This window comes from Leptodactylus fuscus, chromosome 4 (genome assembly GCF_031893055.1).
Source record: "Leptodactylus fuscus isolate aLepFus1 chromosome 4, aLepFus1.hap2, whole genome shotgun sequence".
NCBI classification, from domain to species: domain Eukaryota; kingdom Metazoa; phylum Chordata; class Amphibia; order Anura; family Leptodactylidae; genus Leptodactylus; species Leptodactylus fuscus.
In genome coordinates, this window is record NC_134268.1 from 78,746,681 (window position 1) to 78,763,123 (window position 16,443).

Genomic DNA, 16,443 nt, shown 5'->3' on the forward strand with positions numbered 1-16,443 from the left:
AAATTTATGTTGAATAAGAATATAGCAAAATGTATGTGACAGGTAGAGACAGACTGCAGCCATGATGTAAAATCATCCAGCACCTGTGGAGTTAAAGCTCTAACAAGAGACACAGGAAGTGGTCACTGACACAGCAGGGTGTGCTGGGAGGGAGACAGTGATCCAGGAGAGTAAATAGGAAAAGGGAAGAGACACCATGTTGGTCCTGAAGCAAAGCTAGAAACTCTGGACTGTAGAACAGAACAGTGATAACAGAAGGGAGTTTAGCTGAGCAGCTGAAGGCCAGAACTGATTGAGACATCCATCTTTCCCAGTGATAAGTACAACTGCCAGTATACAGTGATATCTGTTATGAAAGACTCATGTACTGTATGTGATAGCTGTGGAGACTGTGTGAAGAGAAGAGAAGTAAAACCTTAAGAACAACTGATGTCTGGGATTGTCCCTTCGTCTGAGCTCTCTAATATCCAAGAACTCATATACACTATGTCCTACCTCGCCCCGCTGTGAGACGGACATACGACATTGGTGGCCCGTACGGGGATATTTAGAGACAAGATCAGACTGCCAGCGGTGAGATTCTGGGTAAAGACTGCCACAGCAATTAAAGACACAGTATCAAACAGACAGCTATGGCTGTTGAGACACGGCTTAACAGCATCAGTACGTTGCTCCTTCAATTGACTTATGAGGAACTGGGTGCTGTAGCTGCACATGTGAAAGTGTCAGAAGAACAGGTCTCTAAGACATGCAACCACAGACAGCTCTTAACAGCCATCAACAAGCAGATGGATGAGCTAGGGGATAGTGAGGAGGAGGATGTCTTGTGCACATTCCTTAATGATTTAATGAAGTTCATCACCAGCTTGAGACCAGGGTGTAAAGAGGCAGTGCGAGACACTGAGAGTGAGAAATCCCTCCCACAGACTGAGCTGCAGGAATTGAAAGAGCAATTGGTAGCATTAAAGAGAGCTGTGCAAGAATCGACCAAAACCCCTGAACAAGCAGCAGAACCCAGTAGAACTCTTAGCCCACCCAGGTTAGGGAAGTCAAGACAACAGACCTCTCTAGCATCACAAATCACCATCAGGAAAGATTTCAAGATCCTGGGACAGATTGGAGAACGTGAACAAAAAGAGAAACTGTCTTACACAAACCTGATGCACCAGATAGAGGCAGGATTGCAGAAAGGCTATCTGCCGGAAGAAATTATCGAGGCAGTGGTAAAAGCTATCAGCCCAGGACTGAATTTGCGGAACATGCTAGAAATGAAAAGTCACTTGACCTTACCACAACTGAAAATGATCTTAAAAGGGCACTACAAAGAAGAAAACACCTCAGAGCTGTTCCATAGACTCATCAACATCTCTCAAGATACCAAGGAATCTCCTCAAAGTTTCTTGTTCAGAGCCATAGAACTCAAAGACAAGCTGTTGTTTGCATCCAGCGAAGTAGATGCAGAGGAAAGGTTTGATGCAGGACTAGTACAGAAGAAGTTTTTGAGATCTTTAGGAACCGGGTTAATAAGTAAAGACATAAAGTTGCAAATGAAGCAGTACCTGGAAGATCCTAACATTCCAGATGAAATCTTAATTGAGAAGATGAACGAGGCAGCTAGCTTAGAGTCAGAGAGTGAACAAAAGTTAAAGAAGGGCTCTATAACTAAAATGACCAAGCTGAGCCAGCTGAAAATGAATATGTCTAGTGATCAGCCGGAAGGTAGGCGAGAAGATTCTCCTACACATGCGGTGCACACCAAATCATCTTTGACAGAGAGAACAGCCAACACTAATTGGGAGAAAGCATTTGGGGAACTCCGAGCTGAATTAGCGGAAGTGAAAAAGTTGATTCGCGCTAAACCAGAGCCAAGACCAGTTAGACCTGGAGGGGGTTTTCAGAACAGAAGACGACCTACTTGTGAAGCATGTCGAGTGTCAAATAGAAGTGCCGCCTGTGTCCATTGTTGGGGGTGTGGTGAAGAAGGGCATTATGCCAGTGGATGTCCAAAGTCACGATCCCAGAGTTTAAAAGACAAAAGGTTGCTGGTGCGGGGCGGCTGGTAACCTCTAAGCAGATGAAGTCCCAAACACAAACACCACCCCTCCCCAGAACAGCTTCAGATATACAGAAGTTGTATCAGTCTTATCCCCAGGTGTGTGATCGTCTTCAACAGTTACAGCAAGGCGGACAGGGGAATCAACCACTCTGCGATCAGTGTGATGGTCTGATCAGGCATCCCCAGGACCAAGGACAGTTCTCAGGTAGTGAAGACAGACTCATTAGCCTAATTGGTGAGAGGTGCTTGATTCAATGTAAGCTAAATGGACTCCTAGTGAAAGCTTTGTGGGACACAGGAGCTCAAGCCAGCATTATAAATGAAGATTGGAGAAGAAGTCATTTGCCGCAAACTTGTCTTCATCCAGTTGCAGAACTCATGGGTCCGGTAGAACTCTGTGGTCGAGCGGTGAACCAAACTGAAATTCCTTTTCTAGGTTGGGTGGAAGTGATGTTTCAGCTGAAAGCTAAGAGGAACAATGCTATTGAGTTACTCGTACCCTTTCTAGTCACAAGTGATCCAAAGGTGGCTGAAGAACCGATCCTTGGGTACAATGTGATCAATGAGGTCATTCAGCGAACTAATTCCTTGACACCGTTAATAGATGCTATAGCCACCTCGTTTACCATATCTAGCAGGGAAGCGGAGAAGGTGGTCAGCAGGATAAAGGAAGCACAGAACACAGTGAGGTTGAAGGAAGTCAAGCTCGGCTCGCGTCCAACCATCATTCCTGCGAATAGAACGGTGAGAGTGAAGTGTGGTGTACGAATGGAACCAGGAAGAAAACCACAAGAGAGACTGTTCGTACCGAAAGACTCTTCAGATCTTCCTGAGGGCATTATCCAAGGTGAGACCGTATTGACTATACCTACTGGTGGTTTTGCTCGGGTGGCTGTGTTAGTGAGAAATACGACAAAGCATGAAGTGAGGCTGAACCCTAAGACTGTGTTAGGCCATCTAGAAACCATTAAGACTGTGTATCCTGCCAATGTGAGACCAGTGCAGTTCTCTTCCATGAATTCGGTGATACAACCCAGTAACAATGATGGTCCAGTCGAAAGACCTGTACAAACTACACCAGAACTGTGGGATCCCCCAGTACCTCTGGAACAGCTGAGTGCTGAAGAACTGCCGGTAGTGAAACAGATGCTGAGGGAAGAATGCCATGCATTCTCTAAAGATGACTCTGACATAGGCTGTATACCCTCATTGAACCTGAAGATCAATTTGAGAGACACTACCCCAGTAACTAAAAGTTATATGTCTATACCTAAACCATTACACCAAGAAGTGAAAGAATATCTGCAGGATCTAATCAACAGGGGATGGATCCAAAAGTCTAAATCATCCTATTCCTCCCCGATCGTATGTGTCAGGAAGAAAGATGGTACATTGAGACTCTGTTGTGACTACAGGGAACTGAATAGGAAGTCAATCCCTGACCGGCACCCAATCCCTAAAATCCAAGACATGCTGGATAACTTGTCAGGAAGTACCTGGTTCTCTGTTCTTGACCAAGGGAAGGCCTATCACCAAGGTTTTGTGGAAGAATCCAGCCGACATTTAACAGCCTTCATCACACCATGGGGACTGTATGAGTGGATCCGTATACCGTTTGGACTTAGTTCTGCTCCTGCAGAATTCCAGAGAAGTATGGAAACATGTTTAGAAGGATTAAGAGATGACATTTGCCAGCCTTACTTAGACGATACGGTGGTACACAGCAAGACCTTTGCTGAACATGTCGAACATGTGAGATCAGTACTCCAACGTTACCAGCAACATGGAGTAAAGTTGACACCAAAGAAGTGTGAACTCTTCAAGAGACAGGTTCGATTTCTGGGAAAAATCGTGTCTGGAGATGGTTATACCATGGACCCAGCAGAGATCGCTCCAGTAATGTCATTGAAAGACAAGCCTCCATCTACAGTGGGAGAGTTGAGGAAGATCTTGGGATTCCTCTCCTACTACAGAACATATATCAAGAACTTTTCCCGGATTGCAGCTCCGCTATATACCCTCTTGGGCGTGCCAATCAGCTCACCCACATCAGTAAATAGGAAAAAGACCAGAGGCGGATCACAGTCAAAGAAAAGAAACACTGTTTCTGCGCAGCAACCAATCAATTGGACTGCAGGACACCAGGAAGTACTAGAAGAACTAGTGAATTATCTTGTGAAACCGCCCATCATGGGATATCCAGATTTTAACCTCCCTTTCGTCCTTCACTGTGATGCTTCTCAGGTGGGGCTGGGAGCTGCCCTGTATCAACGACAGAATGGCAAGCTAAGAGTCATCGGCTATGGTTCCAGAACATTGACAGCCGCTGAGAAAAACTATCATCTACATTCTGGGAAACTCGAGTTCCTTGCAATGAAGTGGGCTATCTGCGAACGATTTAGGGATTATCTGTATTACAGTCAAGAGTTTGAGGTCTACACTGATAATAATCCTTTGACCTATGTCCTCACGACAGCAAAACTGAACGCGACTGGTCAGAGGTGGGTAGCAGAACTGGCTGACTTCAACTTCAGTATTAAGTACAGGCCAGGAAGATGCAATGCTGACGCAGATGGATTGTCTAGGATGCCGTTAGAGCCTGAAGAATTTATGCAAGCTTGCTCAGAGGAAATCTGCCTGGGAACCATTAGGAGCACCACTCAGGCGATAGAAATTCAGAAGCAGGAATATACACCACTGTGGTGTCCATTGACAGTAGCAAGCGTTATGGAAGTGAGGGAACAAGATTATACCCCCATGTCCATCCAACAACTGTCAAAAGAATCTATCAGGAAAGCGCAACAAGAAGATGAAACAATTGGAAGAGTCCTCCAGTATATGGACCAGAACAGGGTTCCAGGAAGACGAGAGAGGGAGTCGGAATCACCAGAAGTAACTACTTTACTGAGAGAATGGTCAAAGTTATACTTCAGCTCAGACGATATCTTATACCGTCAGAGAGGACCGAACCAACAGTTAGTGTTACCCAGGGTATACCACAGATTGGTTTTCAAAGAACTCCATGAAGAGATGGGACACCTGGGGGTAGAAAGAACAGTGAACCTAATTCGTGAACGGTTCTTCTGGCCCTATATGCAAAGAGATATCGAAAGATATGTGACCAGAGAATGTGGGTGTTTGAAAGACAAACATCCTAACAAGGCGACCAGAGCGCCCATGGGCCACATCCAAACTACTTACCCGTTTGAAATGGTTTCAATAGACTTCCTACACCTGGAGCAGTGCAAGGGTGGATATGAATACATCCTAGTGGTAATGGACCATTTTACTCGATTTGCTCAAGCGTATGCCACTACTAATAAATCAGGCAGGACAGCAGCAGAAAAGATCTTCAATGATTTTGCTCTGAAGTTTGGATTTCCTACCAAACTACATCATGACCAAGGAAGAGAGTTTGAGAACCAACTCTTTGCCAAGTTAGGGAAATACTGTAGAATCCAAAGATCGCACACTACGCCCTATCACCCAGAAGGAAACGGACAAGTAGAACGCTTCAATAGGACATTACTGTCAATGTTGAGGACTCTGACAACTGCTGAGAAAAGAGATTGGAAGAATTCCTTAACAAAAATGGTACATGCCTATAACTGCACCAAGAGTGAAGCAACAGGTTACTCGCCATTCTTCCTTTTGTTTGGTCGATCCCCAAGGCTACCCATTGATATTATGTTCGATACCCCAGTTTCAGAAACATACAAGACGTATCCTGAGTATGTCCGGGTATGGAGGGAACGTATGAATGAAGCCTACAACATAGCATCAAAAGTGAATGCGGAAGAGCAGAAAAAGAGCAAAGAATACTATGACAGAAGATGTCATGGAGCAGAATTGACACCGGGAAGTCGTGTGTTAGTCAGAAACCTACGAGAGAAAGGGGGTCCAGGAAAACTTCGATCATATTGGGAAGAGAAGGTTTATGTGGTTGTGAGGAGAAAATCTGATGACAGCCCTGTTTATGAAGTAAGAACAGAAATAGGAGATAATAAAACAAGAATATTGCACCGAAATCTACTCCTACCATGTGATTACCTACCACCACAGCAAGCTATTCAGGAAGTTGATAAACGTCGATCAAAACCTCTCAGACAACGACCTAGGAAGGAAGTTATTGATGGAAGTGATGACAGTGAGAGTTCAGATGAGGAAAATCAATCCCTTGTATTCCATATACCGAACAGACGCGGAACCAACATTCCTCAACAAAGTGAGTTATGTCCTGAGGCTCCTGAGTTTGTACCTCGAAATGCACCCAATAACTGTATGGTCTCAGATGATCCGTCACCAGTTACTGAAGAAATGGTTGAAGAGGTAAGAGCAGAGGAACCCCTAGAGGATGCAGAAATAGGTTGTCCAATGGAAGAGCAAGGACCTACAGATGCAGTTCCGAACACATCAGAGAATGAACTAACAAGCGACATGGAAGCAGAGACCATTGAAGCTGCTAGGACTGAATCATCAAGAGAACTACCCAGCAGGAAAGTATCAAGTAGAGAAGTAAGAAAACCGGTGATCCTGACGTATGACACTCTAGGAGAACCAAGAGAAGTACCAAGAACTGTCCAGTTCAGACAGGTGTGGACACCTAAAGGTCAGGTAAACCAACCAGAGTGGTATCTACCCACAATCTACTTTACTGAGGACTTTAACTGTGATGAATAGACTGGTTTGGTTATCTTGAATAGAATCAACCTACTTTCAGGATAGTTGTTCAGAGCTGGTTGAAGACGGAGGAAGAGCTCCAGCTGAAGAATGAAAAGAAGGTTATTGTTAATGTTATGTTTAGTCAGGTTATGGTTATCGTTGATGTGTTAATGTTAAGGGAAGTACTATGGACACTGTCTCACATCTTTTCACTAAGGATAGTAGAAGGGACAATGGAGACATCCACCAGTTAGATACTGGGATCCTGGATGTGGGAGACGTCCTACAATCAGGAAAAAGGGGTGTTGACCTTTGAGTAAGGACAGTTCCAATTGGGTCCAAATTAACCATACGTAGGCCATATTTTTGGGCCAATGTCAGGGACGACATGAAATTAGCGGGGGAGAGTGTGACAGGTAGAGACAGACTGCAGCCATGATGTAAAATCATCCAGCACCTGTGGAGTTAAAGCTCTAACAAGAGACACAGGAAGTGGTCACTGACACAGCAGGGTGTGCTGGGAGGGAGACAGTGATCCAGGAGAGTAAATAGGAAAAGGGAAGAGACACCATGTTGGTCCTGAAGCAAAGCTAGAAACTCTGGACTGTAGCACAGAACAGTGAGAACAGAAGGGAGTTTAGCTGAGCAGCTGAAGGCCAGAACTGATTGAGACATCCATCTTTCCCAGTGATAAGTACAACTGCCAGTATACAGTGATATCTGTTATGAAAGACTCATGTACTGTATGTGATAGCTGTGGAGACTGTGTGAAGAGAAGTAAAACCTTAACAACAACTGCTGTCTGGGATTGTCCCTTCGTCTGAGCTCTCTAATATCCAAGAACTCATATACACTATGTCCTACCTCGCCCCGCTGTGAGACGGACATACGACATGTATCCCCACAGAGAACAAGTATAACCATGCTAAATTACCTCCCCTCCCCCGGCCCTAACACCTTTAATAAAAGGGTGATAAACAATACAAAAATGCGCATTTAAAAATATAAATCCAAAGAGTTAGCTGTAGATTTTGAGAATTCTGAAGCGTTTAATAAGGATAAGAGTTTAAAAGGAAATTAAATCAGCAAGGTAAGATCAAGTGGGTCCCCTAAATATTGGTAATGGAGAGTTGGTCACCAGGGACCAAGAAAAGCAGAGCTACTAAATGGGTTCTTTAGTTCTGTATATACAGAGGAACAGTCAGTAGCTGATGTACGTGTCACCAATGATGGTAATACATCAGCCAATACACTAAACTGGATAAACATAGAAATGGGTCCAGACAAGTTAAATAAATTAAACATGAGCAAGACTTCTAATCCAGATGGATTACACCCATGAGTACTTAAAGAGCTCAGTCCAGTCATTGCTTTACCCTATTCTTAATTTTTAGGGATACAAGGAAAATGTGGTGCCTATTTTTGAAAAGGGCTCTAGGTCTACCCCAGGTAATTCCAGACCTATTGTGGGAAAACTGTTTGAGGGGTCTTAAGTGACTTTATACCAGAGTATTTGTACATAGGCCGTGCTAAAGCTCATCAGCTTGGGGAACAGACAGCACACAGCCTCCCAGGTGAGGGATGCCATCCTCGATAAGACAGCAATTTGGTTTGCGCAGCTGCACCTGGGCCCAGGCATGCTCGTGTGCGATAACGGCCGAAACCTGGTAGCAGCTCTGGAGCTTGCCAGCCTCCAACATGTTCCATGCCTGGCCCACGTCTTTAACCTAGTGGTGCTACATTTTTTAAAGACATACCCAAATATACACAAGCTACTGATGAAAGTACGGCGCTTGTGCGCCCACTTTCGCAAGTCTACAGTAGCCGCTGCTAGCCTCAAAAAACGTTCCATGCCTGGCCCACGTTTTCAACTTAGTGGTGCAACGGTTTTTAAAAATGTACCCCAACGTTCATGAGCTACTGGTGAAAGTGTGGCGCTTGTGCGCCCACTTTTGTAAGTCGACAGTAGCCACTGCTGGCCTCCGAAGCCTCCAGCAACTCCTACATCTGCCCAAACACTGACTGTTGTGCAACATCTCCACACGCTGGAACTCGATGTATCACGTGTTGAGCAGGGTGTGTGAGCAGCAGAGACCCTTGATGGAGTACCATCTCCAAAACCCAAGGGTTTCTCAAAGTCAACTCCCGCAGTTTCTGCACCATGAGTGGCCATGGACGGCAGACTTATGCAAGATCTTACGCGTCTTTGAGGAGTCCACCAAGAGGGTCAGCTGTGACAACTCACTAGTGAGCGTAACACACCCGCCCCTGTGTGTGATGCGAGAATCCCTCATCGCCATCAGGGATAACGCATTGCACGCTGAGGAGTCGGGGATAGGAGCTGACCCATCCCAGCAGGATAGTCACTGCACACTCCTGTCAGCTTCTCAGCCTGTAATGATAGAGGAAGAGGAGGAGGAGGATGAAGTGGCAGATGAAATAATTGTCACACACGAGGCTAGCGGGGAAGTGCAGTGCGTTCCATTACTTCAGCGCGGATGGGGTGAAGGGGATGAGGAGGAGGAGGAAATGGACAGTGACCCTCACGGTGGGGTGTTATGGTCTGGGGATCCCTGATCACGGACTGGCCCCTGACTGATAACTTCTCAGTCTAGTAAAGGAAAAACATATATAAAAAAAACAATAATAAGTATGAGCAGTTTGGAGTTCTAGTGTGGATCCTCCTACACCCTGCCTCGCACAACTAGCAGCTGTGGGCCCGACTAACTTGCCTGAAGGGGCACAAGCACAGCTGGAGAAGTAGCTAACCTACAAAGGGAAACAGAGCCCCTGTCTAGCTTCACGTTTACGAAGGAGAGGCAGATACAGAACAAGCCCCCCACGGATGTCCAGACTTGGACTAACGGTGAACATGAGAACACAAAAGCATAGGGAGAAAATAAACGTGAAACACAGAATAACTGAACTAAGCAAGGGTTAGGAAAAAACAGAACTGAGTATCACACACTATAAAAACCCCTACCAAAAAAAATTCCAAACCTCCAAACAGAAAAAATACCTAGGGCTCGCTGTGCCCGGAAGACTATGTCTGGATAGGAGCTCAATACTTAACGAACCAGTCCTGTGTGAACAGGAGCAAGAAACTGGATGGGCCGGGATGCAGATGGTAGCAGCTTCAGACAACAGACCATTACTGGAGCACAGGTACAGAAGTTTAAGACCGGCATCAGATAGCGTGTGCAACAGCCTTATATAGTAAAGAGAAGGCCTCACCTATGGCCTGTAAAGTATTCAGCACTGCAGAGAACTTAACCCCTTCAGAGGCCAAGACACACCAGGCACTGATCCACCACGCCACTCACCACGTGATCCACGCCCGAGTGCCAGAGCAGAAACAGCATGTCTGGTGTGAACATTCCCCTGCCGTGCTTCAGGTGGTTCACGCGCTGAATGCCGTCCGGACACTCTGCGCCTGAACCTAACAGGCCGAGACTGCTGAGACCGGGTCATAACATGGGGGCAGTGAAGTCATGCCAACTAACACCCTGGCAAACATGGCTGACTTCATGTTGGGCTGCTTTTCCAGTGACAAACGCATTGCCAAAATCCTGGAGAGCAACCAATACTGGATTTTTGCAATCCTCGACCCCCGGTATAAAAATAACATATCATGTTTCATTCCGGTAGAGGGGAGGGCCAATCGCATTAATGATTGCTACAAGCAACTTGTACAAAATATGGTGGAAAAGTTTCCATCAACTCTCTGCCGCCAGCATTCTATCAGAAAGGGTCTTCAGCGCAGCTGGTGGCATCCTCACAGATAAGCGCAACCGTCTGTCAACTGACAGTGCTGACTGGTTGATGCTGATCAAAATGAACTGCCACTGGATTGACCCATCATTTGTATGTCCACCAGTGTCAAGAATCCCAACATGAAGTTGGATGTGTGTGCTCTAGGTCTTCAGTTCCTCCTCCTCTTCCACCATGACAGTTGAAAAACAAAATTTAAACAGCCCTCACCATAAGGGCCTAATATTATTCTCCGACAAGGCTCTATTCATACAATCCTCAATTTATCCTAAGAGTCAAAAACTAAAACTCTGCTGTTTAAAGCCTCAGTTCACCCCAAGGGCCAAAAACACTGCTGTTTAAAGACTCAACTCACCTCAAGGGCTATAATGGTATCAATTTCACAATCAAAATCAAGGTCAATATCTGGGTCCTCACTCCAATCCACTGCATCAATCGCACACAATAAGAGTGATGGTTTTGGAACCACCGTTTTAGGGGCTAACACTCTGCTGCTGCAAGGCTCAACTCACCCAAAGGGCCAATAAATCTCTGCTGGTTAAAGGCTCAACTCACCCAAAGGGCCAAAAACTCTGCTGGTACAAGACGCAACTAACTTAAAGGGCCTAACACTCCACTGGTGCAAGGCTGAACTAACTTAAAGGGCCTAAAACTATGCTGGTAAAAGTCTGAGGTCGCCTCAAGGGCCTCAATCTCTGTTAGTAGCTCAGTTTAAGGGCTTCTAACTTAGTTTGGAAGGGCTCATGTGAAGGGCCAGAAAAGTAATTTTTGGAGGTCTCACCACATCACATACACACATAAACAATGACAGTTAAGGGTGGGGGCTGTTGGATTTCCCATTGCCTATGCCATCTGTGGATGTCATGAGCAATGTAATTTAAAGGGGTGCATATTAATGTTTCTTTAGCTTTAAATTTGTGTTTCTGTCCATACTATTGTGGAGGAAAGAAGGTGTCCTAATATTTTTCCAATTTCCATATTGAGTTTGGAGTATCTAGTTGATAGGCTGTGATAGTGGGGTAATTCTGGGACTTGGGCGCGTTAGATGCCCCCAGGCATGCTTCCCCTGCTGTCCCAGTTTCATTCCAGATGTGTTGGCATCATTTCCTGGGGTGTCATTGCGGACTTGGTGACTCTCCTTAGTCAAATTTGGGTTTCCCCTGAAACGAGCAATTTTTTTCCCCATAGACTATAATGGGATTTGATATTTGGTTGAATAGTCGAATATTGAGGGCCTACTCGAAACAAATATCGAATATCGAATATTTAACTACTCACTCATCTCTACTCTCTATATAAACACTCAGCTAACCCTCAGTTCATTCTGTACATGCATTTGCATATTATCTGATCTGCTCCAGGCAACATGCTGACACACTGGATGGGAAAACCCCTTTAATCCAAATTGGCAGTTTGCTACTTTTAAACATGCTTGGAAAAAGAAAATATAATTAGTTGCAAAATTCTAAAACAATGACAGCTATGAAGGCAGCCAGAAGTCAACAGAGTTCTCCTCAAGCAGAGCTGAGGGGGATCATTGGCGCCAACAACACACTCATGATAAGGTGTCCCAATGAGTTGCTGAGATGCTGGAACAATCCCGGGAACAGTGCGAGGAATAAGTTCAACGGCAGGCAAGCTTGACAGGTGATGAAATGCCGAACAGCAGGCGGATCATCAACATCAACAACACGCTCATTATATGGTGTCCCAGCGAGCTGCTGAGATGCCGGAACAATCACAGGTACAGCGCGAGGAACAAGTTCAGCAGCAGGACAGCTTAAGAGCTGCCGAAACACCGGAGCAGGCAAACCATCGACGGCAGCAATTTGCTGAATATAGGTGATCATTGACATCAACAACATGCAGACAAAGTTGTGGGCAGAGGCTAGTATGTTCATAAATTCAGACTATTCTCAACCACCAGTTGCTTTCTCCCTGTTTCTGTGCATTGGGAGAAAGCTGTCAATCAGCAGCAGAGGGAAAGGGGAAAATATGGCGAGTTTACATATAGGTAGATCTGAGTCCTCCATTGCAGTAGTGCAAGGAGTGAACAGTGATTTGATGAAAACATCAATGTTACTCACTTCACCTTCTCACGTCAAGATTGATCTTGACTCATTTATCTACTATACTCATCTATATGCAATCCAGAAAAGAGAACAAGCATGGGTGCCAATCATTAAAAAAATGTGTTTTTATTCACTTATATTCATCGTACAACATTTCTATATCTCAGAGAAACACTGAAACATCTCCCTTTAAAATGAGTGAATAAAGATACCGTATTTTCTTACCCTGGATAATTTTTGGAGTGTTCAACTTTTTTTAGATCACGCTATATATGCATTATAGAACTATAGATATTTTTGTTCCTAACATATTGCAGCATGTGTCTTCTTAAGAAAAAATGAATAAACAAAATATTTTGTTTAACCCTTAAAATATTATATATATATATATATATATATATATATATATATATATATATATATATTGTAGCAAAATGGTCCTCGTACATATTAAAAAAGAAGAAATCCAGGTGTGAATCAGCCTGCAGAGCGTCACTTGTGAATTTACATGGTTCTAACAATAGCAAGACAATAGAAACGAGAGCAATAGGCACGACGTTTCAAGCAACACAATATTTCTAACCTGACTCTATTGTTCCGAAGTGTTTAGACACAGGCCCCTCTCTGGAAGATGAGTTTCACACTGAGACTAAATCATACACTGGGATTTTACACCAGATAACACAGCAGGTGGAGAATATACTGAAGTAAAGAGTGGAGAACTAGGGCAGGCTTGAGAGATTGAAAGGGCAAAACTATAAAGCAAGAAAACTCTAAAGTTGTGATTGGCTTTTATGACTTTGGCTTGATGCCTCGGGAGCTCAATTGATCATGGCTCCTAATGACAAGCGGAAAAAAAGCGAAATCTTAAAGTCTCTCCTGAAGCTCTTTTAAATGCAAATAGTTCACAGGAGATAGATTGGGAGCTACCACGTCTCCATCTCATAGACCTTCTCTGATTTTCTAGTGAGGACTCCATCTGCACCTCCTGTCAAGAAGGATGTTCCTGCTTTGGATGCTTTTTTAATAGCAACTGCTGTATCCAAGAGGAACAAAAAGAGAAGAAAGGAAAAGAGAGAGAGGGAGAGGGAGAGGGAGAAGTCACTGTGCTGCCTTTTCAGATCCTGAGATGAAGAAGTGAACTAGTCAGAGGCCACAGAGCATGTTCTCGCAGCAGTTCAGAGCCCCAGAGACCCTCATATCACTGAGCTGCTGCTACTACTGCACAGTCTGCCCAAAGCTCAGCTCCACTAAGTTCTCCTTGTGACAGAGCAGGCACATGTCTCCTCCAGGAGCAGGTAGCAGCAGCTTTAACATAAGGCACTGAGGATTTACATATTTCTTTCTTTGGCTACACTACAAGAGCAAGAAGAAGAAGAAGAAGAAGAAGAAGAAGAAGAAGAAGAAGAAGAGGAAGGTAAGATGCTTCTGCTATTTTGGACTCTCTTTTGTGCCCTGGATTATTTGTAAGCATTTCATTCCAGGGAATTGTAGCCTAGGTTTCTGTTTAGTGCCACAGATAGCTGGATCATTTGCATGCAGCATCAATGACATTTAGAAGTTACTTCCATTCTAATCTGAGGTTGCTTTGAAAAGAGATAAAAAAGACCTGCTGCCAGTAAGCATATAAAAAGGCAAGTCTGCAAAAAAAAAAAAAAAAAAAAAAAAAAGCATGCTTCAAATGAGAAGGCACAGAAGGGAAGGAGGGATAGACGGGAATAGGGAGAGCAGGAGAATGCCTCTCAGGCACAGCAGACAATTTAGACAGGACTTACAGGGATCCAAAATTTGGAGTAAGGTAAGTAAGCGTATGTGTGTGTGTGTGCTGGTCAGACCTTATGTGACTACTACCATATTCTCTTGTAACTGTGTTGTGTACACTTGTCCTTACTGATGTCTAGATATAAATGTTCCTGTTAAAGTGCATTGCTTGTCTAACATAGGTGAGGTTAAAAGCTTGATGACTCGTGTTCTTGTAAGTGTTCTGACTGCCAGAGTGTACAGTATGGCACTTTATCACTGTGTTCCTGGCAATTCACGCTGAGGCTAAGGTCACAGAGGGTTATGTTGAGCATGAATTCACCAGGCGCAATGTCAGGATACAGGCAATTCAGTGTAATGTGAAATTATTATGTTGATGCTGGCACTAGTCAGAGTATGCCTATCTATATGGCTTTCTCTATATGTATAGCTGGCTGCCCTATAGCAGCATAGACAAGTGCACATGTGCATACACTGTATAACATTCAGGTAATGGATGTAACAGGAGAGTGCAAAAAATGCTTTGCTGGCAAACTTGTTAAGAATACAAATTACCTGTCCTGGCAGATTAGAAAGGTCAAGTCCATTTACTTTCTATTTTTTAAGCAGAATGTGCTAGATTTGCATCCACCATACCCAAGGTGTTGTGTTTCATCAGATTGGCTATTTATTATCAGTGCCATCTCATATTTGGAGTCGCTGCAGAAGATGCTTAGTAGTAAAACACCTAGATCAGGTCAAAAAATGATGTTTCCAAGCTTTCTGTTACTGGGCGGATCAATAGGGAATGCATTAAGCCTTATCTGACTTTTTGCTACTAATTGACAAACCACAAAGAGGTAGAGTTCCCAAGTAACAACTTGTCTATTGGTCACATGATCTAAACTTGTTCTGTGCCTGCATTTACTGAACTGCTAACTTTATCCAGAATTCTGCATTTCTCATAATGAATCCTTAGGAGAGCCAATGTTAGAATTATAGATCTATGTGTGTCCGCGGTTCTCTTCTCTAGCCAAAGTAAATCATGGGAAACAAGGCGTCAACAATGTGGAGCAGAGATAATTAGCTAGTTACTGTAGAAGCTAGTAAATTACAGTGTGTAGCATTTCCTAATGGCTGTCCGACATCCACCGCCTCCTGCTTTACTTTTATATACTATGCACTACGTTGCTTAATTGGATATTGTCTTGCAACTGTTGCTCAGTAGTGTCGTCCAGTTGCAGGACAGAGTTAAATGACAATGGCACTTCTATAGTGCAGCTATGAGCGGGTGCTCTGCAAAGACATAGTGCACAGTCATATTCCAGAAGGGTGATGCATGGATCACAAAAAGCACATTTATATTTTTAAGACAATGCAACGTCGTATAACCTTCAGTGTTGCATTAAAGGTTAAGCTGAGGGAGTTGGTCATATTCATCTCTCAGCTTTGTTATACTGTAGCAAAACTTCCTCCAGAACAGTTCATTGCAAATATACATATAGATATATCTATGCTTGTGCTCATCATATTGCCCTGACTGATTGCAACGATTGGTATTGTATCTATAGGGGTGCAATATTATACTTATAGGCTACAAAGGTAAAAACATTTCCAAACAACTGCATTATGACATTTTGATGCTCATTACCTCTTGCTAATGTGAATGTCAATTTGTCATGTAGTAATTGACAGAGACAGAACTGCTGAGTGTCATAACCTATTAATCCTCAGTGATTAATGTGAAAGTATTAACCTGATTAAAGGAATATTCTTAGAAGCCTATGTGATGTGTAGAAGATCATGCTCCTAGTACTGGCAGCAGATGTCAGCTATCATGTGCTTGTGGTGCATCGGTTCATACCTCCCGTTTTCTCCTGTAGCAGTGCACTATACAGGTAGACAGATATTTTAAGCATCTTGGAAGGATGCTATATTTATACTAGAAACAATAGGGAGCTGCTGGCCAGCTGGCATGCCATGCATCACATGCATTCTCCTTCTTCGCAGCTACCCTATGTGCTGGTTGGAGATTACAAGCTTACCTTGCTAATTATCCTGGCCTGTGACTCTCTATGTCTCTTTAATTATCTATACGGTAAACAACAATACATAGACAGGAATTTTATCTCCAGAATTCAC

At 43.9% G+C, this 16,443-nt stretch overlaps 1 protein-coding gene across 2 annotated transcripts in view; it reads left to right on the plus strand.

The window, feature by feature from the left end:
- Positions 1-13,952: 13,952 nt before the first annotated feature.
- Positions 13,953-16,443, plus strand: part of CDH7 (cadherin 7) — a 234,339-nt gene continuing 231,848 nt past the window's right edge. Inside the window, exon 1 of one of the 2 annotated variants that reach the window (XM_075270715.1) lies at positions 13,953-13,978. The gene's annotated coding sequence lies outside the window, so the exon portion shown is untranslated. Of the gene's footprint in view, positions 13,979-14,253; positions 14,360-16,443 lie in introns of those variants that run through there. The other variant, XM_075270714.1, reaches the window with a different exon arrangement.